The following is a 10918-nucleotide window of genomic DNA, read 5'->3' as shown; positions in this document are numbered from 1 at the left end:
GGGTCACTATTGGAAGAGTACACGGAGGGAATGTTAGAATTAGTTCCCAATATGCTCTCTATGCTGAAGTTGTTATTAGACTGCGGACATTTCTCAGTCTGGAAGTAAAAATAATTTGTTCTACCTTTTTTGAGATATTTGGATGAACAAAATTGTTATTACAAAAATAGGAATCCAATCGATTATTTATGAACTTGTTCATTAAGAAAAGGCATTTTACAGCCACGATTACATCTCGATCTAAAACCGTGAGGTTTTCTATACAGTAAACCAAAATAAAAAACGAACACTACATTTTTCCTAAAATTTCCAAGAAACGAATCAAAAAAAATATCTAAATAGAACAAACTTTTCGGATTGTTGTCTCCATACAAATCTCCGTCCGTCGTTGTTTACTAAGTTGAATTTGCATTCGTCGTTGAATATAACGTGATTCCAATAAGTAGATGGTAGCATATTCCATCTTTGACAGATTTCCATTCTTCGTTCTTTGTGTTTTTTAGTAAGATGTGGTCTTTTAGTAGGCGGAAATGCTTTGAAACCTCTTTGTTTTAGTGTATTTCTGATTTTTTCAGGTGTTACATTTTTCCCAGTTTCTTCTTTCAGTGCCTTCGCATATTTTACGCAATTAAAATTTGGATCTTCAATCCTTGCCTTATTGATTTTTTTAAAATCTTCTTCATTTAGGAGCCGGGGACGACCAGAACCATATTTTCTTGTGCATGGAATATTTTGTTTATATTTTCGAATTGTTTTTGATATGGTATCAAGTGATCTTTTAGTTATACGTTGTATTTCGCGATACGTCTTTCCGCATTTGTAAATACCGATAATTGTTCCCTTTTCTTCAAAACTCAATTGTCTGGCCATAATAAGTTAATATAGCGTGCAAAATATTAATAATTTTTTAAAAAAATCATATATTTAATAACATTTACAAATAAAAAATTTTGTTTGTTTTTTATTTTGGTTCAGATTATACTTTTGCCGTAAAAAGGCGGTAAATATTTTTTTTTGCAAAAATACAAATATTAGTTATTGTTTATATATTGTTAAAATTCTCTTTAGATATTTTTTTTGATTCGTTTCTTGGAAATTTTAGGAAAAATGTAGTGTTCGTTTTTTATTTTGGTTTACTGTATACGACCGAATAACATGTCGATTAATATTAAGGACTTGGCTTTTATAGTTGTTATATTGCGCTTGTTCACGTGTCTAGCAAATGGCTGATGAAATTTTAGTTCGTTACATATTTAGGGTTTTGTAATCAATAAAAATAACGGAAAATGTTTAAATTTCAGGTAAATTGAATATTTTTCGTTTCACTAGGACGTTGTCTTCCTGCGATGCCTAATTAATTGGAATGCTGACAGTCTTGAAAATCAATAAGCAAAGTACTATGGGACGTAGTGCTATCCTAAAAATAAACAGTATATGTCACAGGTAAGAGACGGAACCACGCCGGAGGCGGAACCATAAAAAATTTTTTAAATTTTTTTTAAAATTAAAATTGTACACTAAAATATTTATTAAAACACTCAAATATACATTTTTTGCTCAACTTTATTTCACTTTTTCCCCAGTGAAAAACAAACATCCCATATTTTACGACGCAACGTAATGGTTTAAACATATTTACAATGGTTTAAACATATTTGTATTCAGTTTTTAGGCTGATACCATTATTATTTACAAATTTAAACTCATAAATAATATAATTAAAAACAAGACTAACATTTATTAATCTTAATACTATGTAATAAATATAACATATACTAAACTAAATACTAAACTTTTTTATGGATACTAAATTTTTTTAAAAAACTCAACTGATTGGCTTTAAAAATATCCCTATGCGGGATTCCCCCGTAAAGTAACCAAAAAATGCTCAGTTTTATTTTTTTTTAAATCAACAAATCAGTAAGTTTTTAATTTCGATAATCTTGACATGTGTATATTTTTAAGTTCTTCGTTGGTTTCTTCATCTTTGATAGAACAAAAATAACCATTTTTTTCCGTGACGGTATATTTTTTGGCAGATATTCCGTCATATAACGGGAACTTTCTGTTGTTTGCATCGATGTCGTTTCTCAAAATTACTGAGTCTTCCACTTCAATATCTTCTTCGTCAAATTTCCATCTTCTTTTTTTACTCATTTTTTCTCCCGCTTTTTTGAGATTTTCAATGACTTTATAATCTATTTCCTCGTTTTCGTCATCTCCCTCGAATTGATAAAGCGCTTCAATTAGATCCGCACTTTTTGAATCCTTATGTCCAACACGCATGAACACCTCAAAAGGTTTATGTCGAGTTGTTTCATGTACGGCCATGTTATAGTCATAAACAATTTTTTTCAGTATTTTATGATATTGCCCGAAGTGATTAATAGGATAGCTACTCCGTTGACTGACCACGTCTCGACTCCTCTTTTTCTTGTAAGAAAGCCGACTTCTTTGGAAGGTCAATTTGACTGTCAGTTTGTAACGTCGTGTTTACTATTATTTAACCACGACTATTTGTCACGATCGACTGAACTGTATGTGCCTTGGTTTTCTTTATTCCATATTGTGGACATATATCTTAATGTATATGCAGTCATTCCGTAGAGCCGTGGGAATTTATACACCCAACAATTTCATTATGTCTTGTATGACCCATTAAGCATTCTGTTACATCATGTACTCGTAAAAAACAAATTGCAATCCTGAACCAAGCATTATAGTGCCTCGGTCCTTGGACCATTTTTTCCATTAGTTAGCCATAAGTTGTACTCCCAATATCAACATTTGGTTCTTAACTGTATTTTAAATTCTTTGAATTAATCTTTTTTTGACACTCGTAAAATTTTTCTTGTTACGGGACGATTTGTTCGTGAAGAAGTATTGTATCCACAAGACGAGAGGACGGGGAATTTTTGAAAGTAAAAATTTACGGCTCATATTTACTGATGATAGGCTTATGCGATTAAGTTGCTAAAAGCCCGTGCTACCCAAAGTCGGATTGGCAACTGAACGGCCCGTTTTGTATCTATTACGATCGGCACGTCAAATGAAAAAGATGTTAAACTTATGCTAATTGTTCTCAGATATTTTTTACTTGATTTAGACCAATCTTTTACTGGTAACTCATAGACTCAGTTTGAATTAACTTCCAATTTAGATGCAAGCCTAATAGTTTATAGAAAACTTTTTACAGTTACTTGCTCAATCCTCAAAATGATCAGATGAGAAAACTTTGCGAAAATGCGTATTTACGACACATAGCGTATTTTCTCGTTTATAACACGCAAATTTTTGCTATACAATTAATTCCAATAGATGGGATGCTTGTTATAATCAATAACTAAAATAAATAACAAATTTTCGATCAAAAAAACATTGTAAAACTCACTGTGGAATTTCCAACTTTGAATTCAAAATACACGCATATTAAAGATCGTCAAGCCTCACAAACAGCACAATCCTGCATTAATAAGCTAGAAAGTAAAATGGAGATAGGGACAAATGGTCAACAGACTCCAAGTCATGGACGTCTCGTGCAACTGTCTCTTCAAGTAACAGATAAAGCAGAGATGGGAAAAAAAGATGGTTTCAGTGGATTAAGGAAGCGTGGACGTTTATAGGATCCTAAAGAAGAGATGTATGAGGAGACGGATGAGAAGACAGACAAAAAAGAGAGAAATATCTGCAGAGATAAATAATCTGGAATCTTCTTCCTTCACTTAGTCGTTCATCGTTCATTTTGGTGGCTGCTTCCTTCACTTAGTCGTTCATTGATTGCATGATTCGCCGCCCTAGGTAAGAGTTTGTAATCCGGACGCATGCTCTTACGTGTTTTTTTAATCACGATCGTCTGAACATAAGCATGTGTTGAATCTTGAATTTGTAGGGAGTTTTGGTAGTTCTTGTAAAATTTGGATGTTATTCCATCTCATGTGAGAACCAGTGGTACGACGTTCACATTTGTATTGTGGATTAACTTCAATTCGCTTTCCAAGAGATCGTATTTATGTAATTTCTTGACTTCCACATGCTTTAAAAATTGTTGAGAAGTAATCCCAACTTTGTAATAATGTTCCGAACTTTGTCGTAGACAAAAATGTCCGGTTTATTATTATTAACTTTAATATTTGTCTTGATCGTTGTGTCCACTCGTATTTCGACCATCTCAATAGAGACAGTCGACTGAACGGAGTGGGTCTTCAACTTCCTAGACTTTTTTATCCCATATTTTTTGCAAGTAAATGCACCTTACCACCTCATTGTGGTGACGCAGGTAATCGCTGTTCAACATTCTGCTACATCTTGTAGCAAGATGATCCACAGTCTTTTTAGCGGTTTTGCAATAGTTGCAAATAGTACCACTGTTCTCAAAGAATAAGTTGCGGTCCTAAACCATGCACAGCATTCCCTCCGACATTGGAGAGTTGTTCCCATGAGATAACCACCAGAACGATTCCTTCAGATCCACGTCCAAATCATCATAGCAATTAAATAAAATCGAGTGAAGCGGTTTTTTTTCGATCTGTTCAATTAAGTGCTTTCCTTGCAGATCTTTTAGAACGTTCAGTTTGAGGCTCTCCGGTGTTGAAAATTGGTACTTTCTGCATAGGAATTCCTTGATAGTGGCCATGTGTGTTTTCTTAGACATGTTTGATAAAGTATATCTTTTTGGTGCTTAAAAACTACGTAAAAATATGTTGGATAAAGTAAATCATTTTAGTGCTATTATTGAATATACGCGCTTTTGTTTTTTTTTAAAAACGGAACATGTAACAAAAAAAACAATCACGTGAAACTAGCTAATCAAGAATCTAGAATCTAGATTCTAGATCTTCAGTGATTTCTCTTCTTCGCTTGGAAGAAGAGTTTTCCATAAACTTTCTTTCATTCTCTATTTCTGCGTCAATGAATTTATTCAATTGAGTGTCCTCATGACATTCCAGCTCCGCAAGTTGATTGGCGGCAGAGGCCTACTCCTCGTTGTCTACCTTAATCCCATGTCTGTGCTCGATAAGCATACTCTTTAGCGTCCTCTTCAGCACAACAGACTGGATGTATGTCCTCGTTCCTTCTTTAATGGTTAACTTGTCCATATGACTTTTAAAGAACTTTGAGACAACTCCAACTCATGTCAAGACAATTGGAATAATCTTCGCTTTTGCTTCATAGAGAACCGACAGTTCGTTTGCAAGGAGGTCGTATTTGTGAAATTTCTCCACTTCAACTTGCTTTAAACGGACTTGCGAGGTAACTCCCACTTTGATTAAATGAATTTCCCTTTTCCTCTTGTCATAAAATTATTGTTGATCTTTTAGTGTTAAGCCTTTTGATTTGGTCGATAAACCAATTGAACTATAAGATTGAGTAAATTTCCATCCATCAAATAAACAAACTGTAAACTATATAGGGAGAAAACTGAACACTGTTTGTTTGCTAAGAAAAAACCAAAGACAATTTTTAATTCCAAGAATCTATCAATTGCATATTTTTTCGTTTTGTTCTATATTATACAGTTTTGTTAATTAAATGCTATACCTGTCGTATTGAAATTAAAATTTTCAAAGGGGATCTGAAAAGTTCAAAACATAATTTTTGAGAATACAAAAAATATTTTGTTTTTTATAATAAAATTTTACTAACATAATACATTTTTTGATAAATCGGAAATAGAAAAAAAATTAAATTATATTTTAAAATTAATAAATCAATGCAAGTTGACGTTGATTCATGTAGGTAAATTCAATTAAAATTACCTTTGAATGTAGTTTCCAGTAATCCAAAACGACAAAAAATTGAAAAAATAAAATGTCCATACTTAGATACAATATCTAGGTAATTCAAAAATTATTAAAAATCAAGAAATGTACTGGACTTTGACTTTGAAAAATTATGCTCTGTATCTCTCAGTCATATGAATGTCTACGCGTGCCTTGTATGTGGCAAATATTTTCAAGGCCGTGGCTTAAAATCTTATGCAAACATTCACTGCCTACAAACAGATCATCATGTCTTTCTCAACTTAGAAAAGAAAAAGTTTTATTGCTTACCTGAAGACTACGAAATTGTCGATTCTTCTTTGGACGACATAATTGTACTGTCGATTAAATTACCGTCCAGTATTTGTTAGATCCAACCTACACAGCAGAACAGGTTAAAAATCTTGACCGAATACAAGACCGCATTAGAGCTTATGATGGCTCTCTTTATTATCCAGGTTCTAATATTTTTAACATTTTCCAGGAATTGTTGGAGTAAATAATATTAAGGAAAACGACTATTCAAATGTCGTACTACTTGTATAAAAATTATTATTAAAATATTATTTTTAGGTTTTATCACATGTAGTTCCAATTAGAAACTATTTTTTAAGAAAGGAAAACTACAATCAAATTGTTTCGACTTCAAAATATCATCGTGGGTTATTAATAACCAGATTTGGCGAATTTTTGAGAAAGTTGTGGAACCCTGGAAATTTTCGTACTCATGTAAGTCCACATGAGATTCTCCAAGCTGTAGTTCTCCTAAGCAACAAACGATTTCAAATAATAAAACAAGGTTTTTATTGTATTAACGTTAATTTTTTAGGAGATTGTGTTGAATTTCTATCATGGCTGTTAAATGGGTTGCACTTGGCTTTAAAGGGAAAGGATAAATCTAACAGTAGCGTTGTAAGCAAGACATTTTGTGGTAAAATGAGAGTTTACACCAGAAAAATGCTTCCGATTTCAATGGTTTTTGAAAATAAAATTTATCTCTAAGAATGAAAAGGATAGAAGGATTTTAATGAGTTCTGAGGTATATCAAGAGACCAGTGAAGATGTTAAATATTATTTTTTACCGTGCGACCTCCCACCAGCCCCGTTGTACCCTGATGCCCACAAGGAAACGATTATTCCACAGGTTTAATCTTTCTAATTACGCGCTTTTTAAATTTGTAAAATCCATTTATTAGGTCCCGTTACAAACTTTGTTGGAAAAATTTAATGGCATTCGAGAACACCAGTGCAAGACATATAAAGATAATTTTGTTAAACGATACCAGTTATTAACACTACCTCCATATATTATTATACATGTGAAGGTTGGTATAAAATGAATTCTTTAAATCTTAGAGAATTACCACAAATTTTTTTAGAACAGAAAAGAATCCCACGATTGTTAATTTCCCTACAGAGTTAGTATCTTTTTACTTAATTTTAGAAATGTCGATTTTGGGGAGTGTTTGATACCTTCTGAACGACAGAATTACCCATGCACTATTTATAACCTTGTAGCAAATATAGTACATGATGGAAGTTGTGAAGGAGGGACTTATAGAACCCAAATTCTTCATAAAGTATTTGGATAAAGTCCATTTTTAAGGGCACTGGGAGGTGGTTTGAAATGCAGGACTTGCATGTTCAAGAAGTTTTGTCTCAAATGATCACACTGACAGAGTCGCTTATACAGGTTTCTAAACTCATTGGGTTTAGTTATTTAGATTTATGAAAGAAAGGATGTTGGAAATTTTGAATCGAATGGAGGGACTAATTAAGTGTTGCTTTTTTAAATAAACGGTTTTTGGTTAATGGTAATTTTATTCTTTGGTCATTTCTGTATTTATTAAAACTTTATTTATAAAAGCCATCTTGAAATTTTCTGATTATAGAATGTTTAAATGGGGAAGATATTAAAGCCGTAATTTATAACTAGTGCAGAAAGGATATTTCAACTGTATTAGATGAAAAATGACAGGTAAGGCTCGGAATAACTGCTTTTTGAACCTTTTAGAGATTTTAAGTAAAACTCTAAAGAAATTCAAATTTTAGTCATTATCAAGATTTTAGAAAATTCCCAAACTGTAATATTGAAATAAACGATCATTAGGGGAATTTAAGTGCTAAAATGTCAATTCTACTTTTGATATAAAATTGAATTTTGAATATTTATTTGTCACAAGTTGGATAATTGCTAGGTTTGGATAATGCCCCTTCTACGTTATTTAAAAAAATTAAAAATTTTTCCAAAACTATACACAGAAGTAATGAAAAGAATGATAATTTATTCAAATATATACACGAAACTCGTCTAAAAAACCTGACTTTTATTAAAAATTTCAACAATAAAAATTCGCGATTTTTTAATTTAAAAGAACAAATAAAAATTTTTGTTTTTAAAAGGAAAACCTAAAAAAAGTGTAGAATTTAATAAAATACGTTATTGATTGAAAATTCATTTAATCAAAAAATCGCCTGGCGAACTAGTCCATTTGTAACTGAAAAAATATTAAAAAATTTATGAAAAATTTAATTCTATTATCAGGTTATTTTCTTTTGATTTTTATAAATTTTTTAAGTGGGGTGAATTGAAGTCAATAATTTGAAAATCAAAAACCCCGCATTATGTGACGTTTGAATTGATAAAGTAGCCAGGAAGACTCTCAACTTTTAGTAGTCGTAGCTAGACCTTGTGACAAGGGACCTGCAAGCTGAAGAGCAGCTTAAAAAGACGTGTTAATTAATAATTATGCCTTATTCTTAAGTATGTTAAAAAATTAATTTAATTCGGAAGAATTTCGCTCATTATTCTGAATTAATTGATTCTTTATCTTTGATATTTATTGCCAGGGACTTTAAAGCAAAAATTGAAATACGACGGGCCGGAAAGGAATAATTTATCGGCAGACATAGACGGGGCTGGAGAAACGCCCCGGGAATACTACTGGCCAACTTTGTTAAATAAATGATTTTTTCATTGGTAACGCCGTTTCTTGCCAAAAAGAACCGGAGTCTCTCCACACGAGAAATGGACTGGCCATAGAACGAATTTGGAACACGAAAAAATCAAGATTTATAATCAGATCGATTATATTATTTGCTTGGCTAAGGACAAATTCCTATTGAACGATGCCCGCTCTTACTGAAGATCGATGATAAATAGTGACCATAAAATGGTTATTTTCAAGTTCGACCTAAATAAATACTTCATTGGCAAAAAGAACCGGAGTCTAAGCAAATCGCAGGGGCCTCACCATCCCATACGTAAATGACTGAAAAGCTCTGGTCTCAGCCCCTATTGGGATAAAATAGCAAAAGGATAAGAACCGTCTGAACACACTACCGACTAATGGACTTGTGGGATCAGACTAAAAACATTATTTGGTTTACTGCAAACACCTACTTTGGAATGAGACAACGAACTTCTCGAAACATATCACTAAGCCATCTCGACTCCACATTACTGACTAAACAAAAACTTAGCAAAGAATTTATCGTCCAGCCGATAGTCTTGGTAACCTCCGAAATTTTTGAGCAATCTACACTCTCTTTCGTCAGGCAGATTGGTTTGTTAATCTCGGTGTGCATGAAAGACCCTCGTTATGCTCAATATTTGTTTCATCGTCTCTAAATGACGGTCATTCAGGGAAACATTCAAGCGATTCTACCTTAGTTCTTCTTCTGTTTTAAATAAAATCCGTATTTAAATTAAGATTAAATGTTTGATAAAAACTTTAAAATTGATATTTGTCTATATGGATTTAAAAATTCGATCTTCCAAATTCCCAGCCGTTAAACTCGCCAATCAGAAATCCGCGGAGGAAATTACTATACAATTAAGGAATATTTTTTTGATGATTGGTTCCCCATTCATTCTACAGACGGATAATGGGAAAGAATTTAACAACAAATGTATGGAAACAATGTGCAATGATTTAAAAATCACACACATAAGTGAACGCTCTAAAGCACCATGGATTCAGGGCAAGTAGAGAGGCAAGTTATCTGTAAATTTATCTTTAGATTCAATCAATCCGTCAAAAAATAAATTACCTCCACTAGTGCGTCAAATAGGTCTTTGGAAGTTATAAAGTTTTTTACCAAGAAATTATTTATAAATATAAAGGACAAAGCAACAAGTGTCGACCAAGGAAGCATACTTTGAGATTTTCTTAGTTTTAGACAGAGCGGAGACAGATCCAGGACATGAAGTGAAGTCTATGAGCGATAATGAGAAAAACGAGTCGACACAGGTCTCATACGAGGGCAAGGCCCATCTTGAACGGAAATAATGTAGATCCGTCGGGACGTTTTCCGTTACCACAAAAAAATCTTGCAAAATAGACTTAATTTGCAACAATAATATCTAACAAAGAAATCAATATTTTGTCTGTTGCTGGTTAAATCTACAAAGTACTTTTTGAAACCTCAGACTTTTCGAGTGTCACTATATTCAATTTTTTAGGGAATCTGAAATCGATTTTTGATTCAAAACCTCATATTTAGATTATCCCATTGCGATTAGTTCTATTTTTGAACAATTTCCTATGAGTCAAAGATCATATTGCTAAAATAGAACAATGAGATATCCTAATTTTGATCGCTACAAATCTGAAATAGATCGAGAAAGGCTATATATTACGCAAAATAAGACCATCAAGATTTTATCAAAATTATAAACCCACAATGATAATAAGCGTAATTTTAATTCATCATTAAATGAGTAACTTTTTTCAAAAATTAATGTAAATTCGTAAATTTGTTTCATTTACCAAATTTTTAGATATTGATTTTTAATTAATGGCTAATAAATAATAGAAATGCCAAGACAGCTAATCGCAAATATTTGCCGATAAAATGTTCGCGACTTAAGGCTATAAAAGAAATTTACGCGTTTCTTTGAGCATATTTTTCATTTAAAGCTCATATGGGTTTTTTAATTATATTTAATTATATACTCTTCGGAATAAGAGTTTTATCGATAATCGTTTTAAACACTGATCAATAATTGTTTTAGAAATTCCGTCACCTGATAGTCAAAAATCAAAAGCTGACAAGTTGGTACAGGAGTATGCAGGTTTCTAAAAGTTAATAATGAAATTTTTAAGATGAACGAGATAATATTCAAGAAAAAACCTTTTTAAAATGGATAAACTCAC

General features: G+C 32.2%; 1 long non-coding RNA gene across 1 annotated transcript; it reads left to right on the top strand.

Moving 5' to 3' along the window:
- The first annotated feature begins 6786 nt into the window (after positions 1-6786).
- On the top strand, positions 6787-7177 carry LOC115229458. Its single transcript, XR_003883333.2, has 3 exons — positions 6787-6903; positions 6956-7084; positions 7116-7177. It is a non-coding gene; the product is annotated as an uncharacterized LOC115229458 (long non-coding RNA).
- The last annotated feature ends 3741 nt before the right edge of the window (positions 7178-10918 follow it).

The sequence above is a fragment of the Octopus sinensis genome, unplaced genomic scaffold, assembly GCF_006345805.1.
Source record: "Octopus sinensis unplaced genomic scaffold, ASM634580v1 Contig12680, whole genome shotgun sequence".
Lineage (NCBI taxonomy): Eukaryota > Metazoa > Mollusca > Cephalopoda > Octopoda > Octopodidae > Octopus > Octopus sinensis.
Note: the sequence above shows the minus strand (reverse complement) of the source record. Positions and strands in the feature narration are given on the sequence as shown.